At 31.9% G+C, this 14,545-nt stretch overlaps 1 protein-coding gene and 1 pseudogene across 2 annotated transcripts in view; one reads left to right on the plus strand and one right to left on the minus strand.

The window, feature by feature from the left end:
• The window catches only part of LOC125837667 (copper-transporting ATPase PAA2, chloroplastic), an 87,547-nt gene that overhangs the window by 34,086 nt on the left and 38,916 nt on the right, over nucleotides 1-14,545 (minus strand). The window lies entirely within an intron of this gene.
• LOC125837693 (uncharacterized) lies at nucleotides 1,316-6,437 on the plus strand (annotated as a pseudogene).

Below are 14,545 nucleotides of genomic sequence, written 5' to 3' on the forward strand. Positions count from 1 at the left end.
ATTAACTGGATAGCTTTAGGTGATAACACGAAAAAATGAAATCTAACTTGTTAAATTTTAGAATAAACAAAGAGTCAGCAAGTCACTCAAATCACAGGAATGTGACAAAGAGTTGAAAGAACAAGCTGCTATATCCATCATCAATGAAGTAATTATCATGTACAAAGAGAGAACAAGAACAGAAGCATGATGCACAGTGCATATGTAGTCAAGGCAGCCGACGTGTGAAGATGAATTTGTGAATCTTTAATTAAATAAAGGTTGCTCGTCATACAAATATGACAACAACAGGCAACAACAACATTACAAAGGAAATTTCCAATCAAACAACCTCTAGTCTGATCCATTTAATACATTATTGAACTCATCTAAATAGCTAAGACATGTTACTAAAGAGATGGCAACAAGCTGGTTCAGCGGTATTCAAGTAGAAGGGACTCAAGATGACGAGTAATAAATAAGCATGATTAACAAAATGAGCTCAAATAAGGAAGAATGAAGCAACAGAATTAGACAATTCACACCATATGTATATTTAGCTATATTCAAATATTAGAACAACAACTTTGTACTTTCATTAAGGTTGGACACTAAAATGTTTAAGAACAGCAACATCTTTAGTTCATAAAGAAACTAAAACTGAAAAGATTGTTACCTTTCCGAGGGCAGCGAACCGGGCTCGAACTTGAAAAAAGGGGAAAAGGGGGCGTGAGGGTTGTTACTAGGGTTTTGGGTTGGGGAAGACGAGTACGCAAGTGTGGGGCCTGTAGGATCGTCGTTCTTTCGCGGAGAAGAAGAAGAGTAGCGGGTCGGTTCGGGTTGGTATTGCTATGGTCGGGTCGGGTGTTACTGTGTGTATGTTGCTGCTGATTGTGTTTTGTACTAATAGAGAGGGATTGGGTCGGGTCTGCTGGTTGGAGGAATTGGAATTGAAGAATAAAGTGGGCTGCTGGGATTTAGTGTAAAATTTGGGCCGGTTGAGCTGAAGAAAATATGCCCAAAACTTGGTCTCAGGTGGATTAAGGTGAGGTAAGAATAGAGCTTAGATCGGAATTGAGAATTTGCCCCAATTGATTGCAATTATAGTCAATTGAAATTAAATTAATTGGTGAATTCGGTTAAAAAAAATTGAAATGAGACGAATTAATATAGATTAATTAATGAGTTTTTTTAATTCCAACGAAATAAAATAATTAACTTAATTATAAACTAGTTAATTCAAAATTATAACTGTAATTTTTCATACATTTATATTTGATAATTCAAAATTTGCTTTTAGGATTTTAGATTTGGTGAAAGCATATGTTTGTCTACAATGTCTAAATCAATGAAAATTACAAGAGGTATACCAAATAAGATTCAGATTTTTGGGGAATTTCCCTCGTTTGATTTATGTATTACCCAAGGGTTGCTCGAAAATGTAGGTTTTGTGGCTAAAATGGTGCAAGAGAGAAGTCCAAAAAAAAGGAGAGTTATGAGTTCTGAAAATCCTGATGAACAAGTTCAAGTTTAAAGTGATGAAGTAATACTTTATGGCGATGTAGAGGTATTAAATTATGTTTTCACAAAATTATTTGAAAATATTTTTGAATGTTATGTAGTTGTAGTTAATTTTGTGTTTGCATATTTATTTTTTATTGTATAAGTTAAATGTACATAAACAAGATTTGTATTTATTTATTTTTTCTGTTTTTCTATCTAACATACAATTGTATTCATAATGTGTATCATGTAGCCCACTAACATAGATTTCTATATATTTTTTAGAAATTGTGATTATTTTTTATTATTGTTATAGTCATCCAAGAGTTCTTTTTTTCAAATATGATTATGTAAATTAGATACATCATGTATGTGTGGTTGGTGATGACAAATATTGTATTCTACTAGCTCAAATATTTGTCCCTAATAAGTTGTATACATATATTACGTAGTTGTATTATATATTGTATTCTATCAGCACCTTTCTGTATCCCAATTTATTAGTATACTAGTATGAGTTCAGTATTTATTATATTTTTTCATATTAATTTGTTATCTGATTCATATTCATAAATCAGAATGCATTTGTATATAAGTAATTTTTGTATCAAGTTTTCAGATTGTATTTCATATTTTCGTAATTGTAGTTTCTCTTATTCTAAATACATTTATATGTCAATAATTATACAAATATGTATTCATTTACTTGAACATGTGCAGGCAAATGATTTTTATGTCAAAAATTATCCTACAAAAGCTCCACATTTTCAGTGTGTCTTTAACAATGACATAAACGCTGACTTGATTAAAGATTTACATGAGCATGTATATAAGGTATTTCGTGAGAGCACTTGTTTTGATCACTGCATGCAAATGCATAGATATTGTGCACATGGATAAATACATAGGTGTTGCATGGCTTTAGAACTCAATTGCAGTTCTCGTCAAGCATTTGTCATATGTATGTATCAATGGATCTATTCGTTTCACGCTAAGAGAATTCGCTTTGATTAGTGGATTAAATTGTGTTAGTGATGAAAAATATTTCAATTTTGATACAAAAGAACCAAATAGGTTGATGAATCAGTATTTTCAGGGTGTTAAGTTGATCTGAAAAATAGATCTAATGGAGAGATTTAAGGAAAAGTGTGGGGTGATAACGATCAGGATGGCTTGAAGTTTGTCATCTTATTCTTCATCCAAACAGTTATTTTTTCTGGTGAAAAAAAAAACCAAAAAAGTTTCCAGACTACATTTTTATCTAGTTGAAAGAGATATGTACAATCAATTTTCATGGGGTAAAAAAACATTCTACTTGTTGATGAAGAGTTTGAGCAAGAAGTTGGATAGCTCAAAAACGTTTTACAGAATTGGTGGCATGTCAATTGTCATTGAAGTATGTTTATACGTGTGCAGTTCAAGTATCGACTTCCAAGTTGCTCAAAAGGTTGATGACCACATTCCGAGGTTACTCAGCTGGCAGACGGCTGAAGTGAAACTGAGATACAAGAAACTAATGAATACCATAGTCAGTGATGTTAATAACAAGGTATTCAATTGATATATATTGAATAAAATTCAATTTGTATAGTTTTATTATCGTTAATATTATAAATAGTAATAAAATTTGTTTGGTTCAGTTTAAATTCAAGAACATTACACCCAATCCAAGGGAACTTGCAGTATTGCAATTGCCATCGGAGGGTATCGAAAATCAAGGAGAAAGTCAGTATTCTGATTCATCTGACGATGATTTAGATGATGTTATAAGTTATGATAAAGATTTTGACGATGATTTTCAAGAACCTCCTCCACTAATAGTAAAGGATAAAAAAAAGGAAAGTTGGTTCTTCACTGTCGCCTGTTAAAAAAAAGGACGAATAAGCAGTTGACTGATAGAGCCAAACAAGCTGTACAAAAGATAGAACTTCATCTTGTTGTAAAACAGTCGGTGAAAAAGGATATTATCTAAAATTGTACTGAAGAAACCTAATGTTGTTTTAAAGCAAATTGAATCTGTCTCTGCAAATCCAATTAAAACAACATCTAAGGATTCTGACATTCCAAGAGCAAGCGAATCTGAAGTGCAAGTCTAGCTGAAAGAGCTGTCAGATATTCAACTTTTTATACATTAATTGGATATTTCAACATTTTTAGCACATTTAATTTTTATTAAGCTACATTATTTTGTCCTATTTTCAGGGTAAACAAGAGTTGTTGACATTCGCAAATTGATTAACGATAACTTCAAAACTGTTCTGACAACCATTAATTCTAAACATACTGAGCAGGAGGTTCGTTATAATCAAACACAATGATATAATGTATTTTAACTAACCACTTAGTTTTTAATGTATTATGTTGTAATACAACACAGGTCAGGCATTCTGATGATCACAGTCCCCCCCCCCCCTCCCCAAATTTAAATGATGAAGAGAGGTATAGATCACCAGTTACTTCAATTTCGGAATCTCCATCAAATCAAGTGCAGGTAGTTCAGTTAGACAAATTGAAATCTGAGAAATTGGAGGTACTTGTATTTTTTTAGTTAATTGCATCTTTTATTAATTTGGTTCAATATGGAACTATATAATTATATTTTTTTCTTCTATATTTCTATAATTTAAATGTAGCCTTTTTTGATCAAATTGTATCCAGAATTATTAATACAGTACATTTTCTACAATTGAATCTATTAACCTTTATAAGGTTGTATCCATTAACATTTGTTTATATGTTTTTTGTTTTTTTATTTTTCTGTTAAGACCATCAACAATCTAGATGGCAGTGATTCCAAAATTGTTGAGCATGAGGTAAGTCAAGTTTTAGATTGTATTTTCTACTCAATACATTTATATCCATTAACCTTTATATGCCTCTTATCTTTATATTTTCTACATTTATATACTTTAAATGTAGCCTTTTTTATCAAACTATATCAGCAATCTTAATACAGTTTATTTTTACAATTACGTATCCATTAATCGTTATCATTTGAATTGGACAAGGAGTTTACATTGTTGTATCCATTAACATTTGTTCGTGTGTTTTTATTCTTTTATGTTGGTTTTAAAACCATCAACAATCCATATGGCATTGGTTTCAAAACTGATGATCATGAGGTAAGTCAGGTTTTAGATTGTACTTTTGATTAAATATCAGTACTCTATTTTAATTTTTTTTGTATATCCTCATGTGAATTTAATATACAGATTTGTTTTAATTTTCAGTGTTCTTAATACATGTTCAATTCTAGCTTATCAATTTCATTTATAATTTTTTATATTATAAGGTTGTTTGTCTCAACTCCCCCGTTCGAAATCTGATTAAAGTGGATGCTGTATTCAGTGATCCAAGGCCTATAGTTCCAAGAGTAAGTTATTTAATTTTATAGACAAATTATGTGTATTATTATTAGGTTTATTTAATATAAGGAAGTTATATTTTTATCAACTTACCAGGTACCTCAGCCAAACTTTGCATTTAATGTACCCCAAAAAATAGTTTCGAAAGTATTTGAAAAAGCACATGAACACGCCGAGGAACAATGCCAATGTCCAGTCCCTATCCAGTCTATGGATCCCATGAACGTGACAACACATTTACAGTTTGAATTGGATGATCATTTCATGCCAAGTCTCAATTCTATAAAGAGTATCATCGCACCACAGTCAACCATAATTAGATCACACCGCACCGCACCACAATCAATCATAATTGCAGATCACATCATAATTACGGTAGATCACACCATTATCGATGTCCAGACCGATACGAGTGAAGAAAGAATCATGCATGATTAGACTGCCATCAACAATGAACAGACAATGTTACCTACGCATAAGAATAGGTGTCCAGGTCCTTATAATACATCTCCGTATCTGACCACTTTTGGATCATTTGCTGGTATAGTATTCCAATTTTTTAATTTTTTTTTTGTTTCCCATCCAGGAACCGGTATCCACATTGGAGTCCGACTAAATTTGGATTCGCGCTAAAAAGTCCCACATTGAGGGGTAAAGCGCTCCTTCACAAAGGTGACTCCGTACCCAAGGGGACTCGAACTCAAGACTTCTTGGTTAAGGATGAATGAGTACTTACCACTCCACCATAACCCTTGTTGGTAATTTTTTTTAAAAAAAAACTTTCTTATTGTAGTCATTTTTATTATTATTAGTATTAGTTTGTATTACTTTAATTTTTTGTAACCCTTTTAGGTAGTTCATCAAGTCAGTCCCATATTTTTTAACTAAAACACCCATTCATATTTGATTTAATTTCTGAAAATCATGATATACCTTTGTGGGATGCATATCGTACATGAGTCCGAGAAGGTCTGCTTACAAAGCATGAGAAAAGTAAGTAGTTGAGAAATAAATACAATATATTTTTGCATTATAACTATTTCACTATTTGTATTCAGTAAAATGTTTGTTCGTGTTTCAACATCAGTATTTGTTAGGTGCAACTTATATCTAAGTTGTCTTGATAAATTTGTATTTCTTAGCTGAAAGTAGTAATTATCTTTAATGAATGTTTTTCATTGAATTGTATATTTTTTTCATTTTGTATTCTTTTTAGGCAGCATGATCAAGACCATTACAAGAAGAATCGAGCTAACATCCCTGTGGCCATGAATTTTGGCGTTGTCCTAATAGATAATAAGAACTGGTTCTACAATCTGTCTTTCAAAGGACACTTATTGAACAATTCGGTAAGAATTATATATCTTTATCTTTCCTAACAATGTTGATTAGTAGTTACATTATTTACATCTTTATTTTTTACTTTCTCAGCATATCGATGTGATTTTCTATTATCTCTGTAAGAAAGCTAAGTATGAAGTTGGAAGCAGTTCCAAATACACAACTGTAGATTATGTATTTAGATCAAAGATTTCTTCTATTCGGGACAAGTACTTAGATTTAGACAAAAGATTTCTTCTATACAGTTAAGATACGCTACATGATGTGAGGTCAAAAATACATATTTTTAATCATTATTTGCCTTACATTTATTATTTATATTTATCCTTTTTGAGCATGAAGTTTATGGATTGTACTAAATTGTCTATTTTATTTGTAGGATTGAATTGGTGTGAAGATGAAGAAATTTAGAACTAAAACGAATTAAATATGAAAGGTTGAAGAAGGAAATCAAGCAAGCAGCTTAATAGATTAAATTGAATAAAATAATATATAATATATCTATGAAGTGCATTGAAGGAAAGAATTTGAATTGGCGTAAAAGACCTGCCTCGTGTCACTAGCAACGGAAGCATCAACGAAAATAATTGAAGGCGGCGGACGAAACAGTTTCACGCGTACATAAATTCTAATTCATTTTGGTTTTGGATTCCTAATTTGTTTTGGACTCAATTATTTTATTCAGGATTTTCTATATCTATAAATAGTCCATAAAAATAATTATTAGGGGGAGGAGGATGAATGTAGAAATTAACTTTTGATTTAGGATTTCTTGTTTTCTTCTCTTTTATTTTATTTTACATCTTTTCTTTGAATGATGGGTTGTAATTGCTCTATGTCTATGTGGAGTTAAACTTCTCGTTCTTGGATTATATTTACTTACAATATGATTGTTTAATGATTTTGATTCGGCATGATTTGTTTATCATATTAGTTGTTTTTATATTCTTGTTATTACTATTTTGATGCTTGATCACCATTGAAATAAATATATTGTCCGAATTGAACTCGGGAGAGGAATAAGAGGATAGAACGTGGAATATAAGGAGCATGATTTTCTCTTAATAATTAGGTTAATTTGTATCTAGGATAGGGATATACCTAGAAACCATGCTTGGTCACTATACATGAAGAAATCGTAATGCTCGATACTTAATCCATCCTATCCCCACTCAACGATGTAGTTATGGTGTTATTTACCGTAGGTGATTAGAGGTCGAGAGACCATGATCATACATTTAACCCTGTGAATCAATAACTAGATAATCAAATAAGTAGATGAAATTGATGTTAAACATGATTGTTAGTTAAATTATAATCCTAGATCGATTCATTCATTGATTGTGTAAACATCTATCTTTTCTTAGTTAATTGATTTTAGTTATTTTATCTTTATTTTTAGTTTAGTTAATATATTCATCTTTTGGAATCCTCCCCTTAAATAAATAATTAGAATTAATATAATTTAGTAAGAATAATTAATTGACAAGTCCTTTGGGTTCGATAATCAGATTCTTTTAAGAGCCACTATACTACTTGTGCGACCGCGTACACTTGCGTGTGCAATTGGAAGCAACACTACACTTCTTTGAAACTATAGCCAACAAAAGAATGATGCCGGAGCTATAAGTGACAATGAAGCACATCCACGACATAGCAAGATTAACGTAGCTTTTGAGGATAGTGATACAATTCAAATAGATTAGTCATTGTCTATTTTGCTAAGGAACCCCTCTAACGTTATGAAGTTATGGTTTTATTACTGTTTTTCATAATTTTAATGTTTTGAAGTTTTGTGGTTTATCTTTAGATACCTTTTTGTAATTAAACTGCTAACTCAAAATACAACTTATAAATGACCAAATTACAGTATATTCATGTTTATATTATATAGGTCTTAATCATAATTTTATTAGTAAGACATATTTTGTATTTTATTTTGGTTAAAACAATACAATTGTGATATTGAAATACAACCTGATTTTTGAATTACAAACTGATCCAGAAAAATACTCTCTACAATTTTAAAGTGAAATACTCTCTACAGTTTTAATCATAACTGTATAAGTAAGACATATTTTTGTATTTTATTTGGTTAAAGCATATAATTTTGATGAAACCATAATATATAAAATTGTGACGAATACATTATAAGAAGGAAAATACAAACTTATTGGTATTCATTTTGCGTTTGAAATACAAAATGATATTGAAATACATTCTGATATTAATTATATACATAATTATGTAATATATTTAAAAAAATATAAAAAGTGACAAAACTATTTAAAAATAACTTGCAAACCATTTTTTTTGATTTTTTTAATATATAAAACTATCTATTTTAAATCATTTGAAATTGAAGAAACTCGATTAATTCATATCGTGGATGGTCAAAATTAGGTGTCAACATTCACCATGACGGTTCAATGTTGCTATTGTGGAATTTATGTTGAACTTAAGACATCAAGGAAACCAATTAATCCTGGAAGAATGTAACAAGTGTGGATTCTTTCAATAGGCTGATGCAAATGATTCAACATTCCAAGAACAATACAACATCAAGAATCCATCAACGAATTCAGGGCAAGGAAGACATAGAAGACAAGGATCAAGCAGCAGTATTGATATCATTATTATTGTGATTGTTGTGATTTGGTTTCTAACTGTTCTTTTTAAGATGTATTAATTAGTATTAGTTGTTATTTGATAATGAAATGGCATAACAAAGACATTGACTTCAATAGTTGATTGCATTGGCTATAGAATAGCCTCTTAATACAAATCTGAATAGCAACTTAACAAAGGCATTAACTTCATTCAACACAGATTCATATACGAAAATAAAGTATTCCCAATAGCAAGTTAACAATAGTCGAAAATGAAAACAGAACCAAAACAATTGGGATCAAGTCATTAAGCTAAATAAAGTCAATTAGGATAAAATCATTAAGCTAAACAAAGAGAAATATAATGTGTCACATTAGTGCTTGGTGTGGCATGGGTGTTAGTTGTGGCTTGAATGCTTCTGTAACTCTTCTCTCGTAGTTGCCTTTGAGTAACTGTTGCTCTTTCCTTCTACCTTAGTCCATTGGGTTTGTAACCAAGATCAATATTGCTAGGAGTTAAACTTGACAATGTAACACTATGTAACACCCTATCAGTATTTTCAGAATGAGAAAACAACAAAAATCATCACTTAAAGATGAACTAATATCAATTAAGGCAATTAAATGATACAATACATACCCTCTCAATTACACTGCCACCTGATCCAAATAAGAGACCATAACCATTTGTTTTTTCTTTTATTTTTGTCTTTGTCTCTTATATCCAAGAGTTGCACTACCCTTCTAAGTTGTGCTAGTCTTTCTTTTTTGGCCAATTGCACTATAAGTTGATTGTTAAGTACCAAATGGAGTTGTTGCAGTCCTCACACCACTTGATGAAGCATTTGTAGGCCTTCCACTAGATGTTGAGGCAGTTGCAACCCTCACACCACTTGATGAAGCATTTGTAGGCCTTCCACTAGATGTTGAGGCAGTTGCTGCCCTGACAACACTTGATGTAGCACTAGTAGACCTTCTACCAGATGTTGAGACAGTTGCAGCCCTTACAACTGTTGTGGTAGGTGTCACACTTGGACCTGCATTTACACTTGATTGACTTCTTATTCCAACATTTGTAAAATCAGATGCTTTATCACTCTTACCAGTTCCAGCAGTTGAAGTTCTAACATTTTTCTACAAACATATCTTAAAGTCAAAAGTATAACTAAAATTCAACTATTGAAAGTCTCTCACATGTTCTCAACCACATCACACTTGCTATGTTCTTTAAAATATAATTTAAATCGTGCTTCTTTATTATACTTTATCAAATCTTCCACAATGCCTTGTCCTAACTGACTCATGTCATCAAGTTTTACGTAAAAGGGACCTCAAATGATGCCCTGGCAACATGCCAGAATTTTCTTCTCATTTCTTCACCCCTCCACTCTTTCTTACACTTTTCCCATATATGCCTAGCACACCATCTAATTTCAACATTTAGTAATAATTCAGCAAGTGCAAGATGAAGACCATGTCAAACAAAGAACATTAGACATACAACAATGTTAAATATTAATTACTACAAAAAGTTGAAAGAATAAATTTGACAAATAATTTAGTAATACCTACCTTTTACATATCAAGACATCAATGTTAGTCATTCACCTTCATTCTCTGTAAGTTCCAAATCATGTTTGATGCACTTGAGAAATCAAGACCATATGTCCTTGGTTTCTTTATCATCTACTGCCCATGCTATAAGGTACATCTGATTATTTTCATATTTGGAAATTCAAGTTAATAGTTCACCTTTACATACACTCTTGAGAAATGCATCATCTAGACCAATAATCCTCTATACCTTTCTTTCCATCCACTTTTTAAGGCACAAAGACAAATATAGATACCCATACACTTTTTCTCTAGAATTATGTTATTGGATGTCCTAATAGATACAGTAGTTCCAGCATTTGTAGTAGTTAATTCCTCATTTATATTTGTCTTGGTGCCTTAAAAAGTAGATGGAAAGAAGGGTGTAGAAGGATTATTGGTTTAGATGGTGCATTTTCTTAAGAGTGTATGTAAAGTTGAACTATTATCTTACATTTCCAAAGATGGAAATAATCAGATGTACCCTATAGTATGGGCAATAGTTGATAAAGAAACCAAGGACACATGGTCTTGGTTTCTCAAGTGCATCAAACATGATTTGAAACTTACAGAGACTGAAGGTGAAGGACTAATAATGATGTCTGATATACAGAAAGTAGGTATTACTAAATTATTTGTCAAATTTGTTCTTTCAACTTTCTTTGGTGATAATATTTAACATTGTTGTATGTTTAATATTCTTTGTTTGACAAGGTCTTCATCTTACACTTGTTGAATTATTATCAAATGCTGAAATTAGATGGTGTGCTAGGCATATATGGGCAAACTGGAAGAAAGATTAGAGGGGTGATGAAGGGAGAAGAAAATTCTAGCAGGTTGACAGGGCATTATTTGAGGTCCTTTTATAGGTAAAACTTGATGACATGAGTCAATTAGGACAATGCATTGTGGAAGATTTGTTAAAGTATAACAAAGAAGCATGGTGTAGAGCATATTTTAAAGAACATAGCAAGTGTGATGTGGTTGAGAACAACAAGTGTGAGACTTTCAATAGTTGGATTTTGGGTGCTAGATTCAAATCAATCATCACTATGCTAAATGAGATAAGAGTCAAGGACATGGAAATAATGAATCAAATGAGAGAATTTCAGAAAAATGGACTACTAATGTATCACCAATGGCTATGGAAGATCTTAAACAAAATGTTGAAAATGCAGATGATTGCGAGGTGAAGTTTAATGGTGATCTTGGCTTTGAGATTCATGATCCACCATATAAACATGTTGTTGACCTAAAATAGAAGGTGTGTGGTTGTAGGTCTTGGCAACTAAAGGGAATTTCTTGTGTCTATGCACTTATATCAATTCATTATAAGGATTGAGTTGTTGAGTCATTTGTTGATCACTCGTATAAGACGAAACCATACTTGAAAGCATATAATATGTTTATTCAACTTGTGACAAACATAAAAATGTGGCCAAAAAGCAGAAGACCAACCATTGAACCACCTGAAATTACTTTCATGCCAGGAAGACCAGGTAAAAAAGAAAGAAAAGATAGTAATGAGCTTGTCAAGAAAAAGTTTGGAAAGACAACAAGAAAATGAAGAAAAATGAAATGTTCTCTATGTAAGACTTTTGGACATAACAAGAAAGGATGTCCAACTCTGGTAAGTTGTGCTTTAATGTCTTTCTATTACTGATTTTTACTCTTTTTAGTTGTACTTTTGACTTTAAGATATGTTTGTAGAAAAATGTTGGAACTTCAACGGAACTGGTAGAAGTGATAAAGCATGTGATTTTACAAATGTTGGAATATGAAGTAAATCAAGTGTAAATCCAGGTCCAAGTGTGACACCTAACACAACATGTATAAGGATTGCAATTGCCTCAACATCTGGTGGAAGGCCTATTAGTGCTACATCAAGTGTTGTGAGGGTTGCAACTGCCTCAGCATTTGGTGGAAGGCCTACAAATGCTTCATCAAGTGGTGTGAGGGTTGTAACTGCCTCCACATCTTGTAGAAGGCCTACAAATACTTCATCAAGTGGTGTAAGGCCTGCAACAACTTCATTATTACTCAACAATCAACTTATAGTGCATCTGACCAAAAAAGAAAGACTAGCACAACTTTGAGAGGTGGTACAACTCTTGGATATAAGAGACTAAGACTAAAAAAAGAAGCAAAAATAACTGGCTATGGCCTCTTAGTTGGATCTGGTGGCAGTGTAATTAAGAGGGTATGTATTTTTATCATTTAAACACAGTTAATTGACTTAATTAATATTAGTTCATCTTCAAGTGATGATATTTGTTGTTTTCTTAGTCTAAAAATATTGATAGAGTGTTACATAGTGCTACATTGTCAAGTTCAACTCCTACCAATATTGATCTTGGTTACAAACTCAATGGACTAAGGTGGAAGGGAAGAGCTGTAGTTACTCAAAGGCAGCTATGAGAGGAAAGTTATAGAAGCACTCAAGCCACAACAGACATTTACGCCACACCAAGCACTCAAGGCATATTATATTTCTCATTGTTTAGCTTAATGACTTGATCCCAAATGACTTTATTTAGTTTAATGAATTGATCCCAATTGTTTTGGTTCTGTCTTCATTTTTTACTATTGTTAAGTAGCTATTGGGAACACTTTGTTTTTGTATATGAATTTTTGTTTGAATGAAGTCAATGTCTTTGTTAAGTTGCTATTCAGATTTGTTTTAAGAGGCTATTCTGAAGCCAATGCAGTCAACTATTGAAGTCAATGCCTTTATTATGCCATTTCATTATCAAATAACAACTAATACTAATCAATACATGTTAAAAAGAACAGCTAGAAATCAAATCACAACAATCACAATAACAGTGATATCAAATTACTACTTGATCCTTGTCTTCCTTGCCTTCCATGTCTTCCTTGTCTTCTTTGCCCTGAATTCGTTGATGGATTCTTGATGTTGTATTGTTCTTGGAATGTTGAATCATTTGCATCGGTCCATCAAAAGAATCCACACCCATTACCAGATGATTATTTTTGGCAACCCCAACACATCCTTTCAGGATTAGTTGGTGTCCTTGACGTCTTAAGTTTAACATAGATTCCACAATAGAAACATTGAACCATCATGATGAAGACCAACAAAATCAAACCAACAAAAATACAATGGAATCGCACAAAAATGAGTAAATCGAAGAAAAAAAATAAAGGAGAAGAAATTTGGACGAGAAAGAGGCCAGAAAAAAGCTCAAATTTGCCCAACAGTGGTGTTGAGTACAAATAAGGAAGAAGAGAGAGAGTTTCTAAAGGAAGAAAAAGGATCGTTGTTGTATTTACAATGTGTCTCACACTCGTATTTTGTGTGTTTCACACGCTCCGTGTAGTCTCTTGCCACATAGAATGTCACATCAAAAAGTGTGTTTAAAATATTGTGTTTAGATGGATTCAGGGTTCCAGATAACAAATGGGTAAGTAGAATGGTTCACAACATAAACCGATACAAGTTCAAGGGTCTACCAGACCCTTTGCCTTGAAAAAAAAAGCAATATGTGTTTGACTAATTCATTTGAAAAGTGCTTTTAATAAGTAAATTATGTTTGACTAATCTTATGTAAAAAATGCTTTTTCTTAGAGTCAAATTACGAAAAAGGGTAAGTATCAAGTACTTTTAATATTAAAATTATTTTATAGAGATAAACTATTTTAAATAGGGAAAATTGTATAAAATAGCAAATTATTAATTAAAATTAAATGTTATAACCACAGTTTCATTTAATTCTAATATGTAGCAAACACTTTGTCATTCGCCTCTCTCCCCAGATATCTCGCCTGCCACTCTCTCTCTCGCCTCTCTCACTTCATACAAACACAAATGTATAAATTATGTTTGTGTTTGTATAAAACGAGAGAAAACTGTATATATAAATACAAATACATATCTTTTCGTTCGTCTCTCTCCCTAGATATCTCGCTTGCCACTCTCTCTCTCTCTCTCTCTCTCGCCTCTCTCACTTTATACAAACACAAATGTATAAATTGTGTTTGTGTTTGTATAAAGCGAGAGAAAACTGTATATACAAATACAAATACATATCTTTTCATCCTATACATTTATAATTATACAAGACAAATCTTCCCCTTCCCAGTTCTCTTTTACCTTTCTCTCTTTCTTGCTTTATACAAACCCATATTATACAA

Source organism: Solanum verrucosum, unplaced genomic scaffold (genome assembly GCF_900185275.1).
Source record: "Solanum verrucosum unplaced genomic scaffold, falcon-dt-bn FXZP01000133.1, whole genome shotgun sequence".
NCBI lineage: Eukaryota > Viridiplantae > Streptophyta > Magnoliopsida > Solanales > Solanaceae > Solanum > Solanum verrucosum.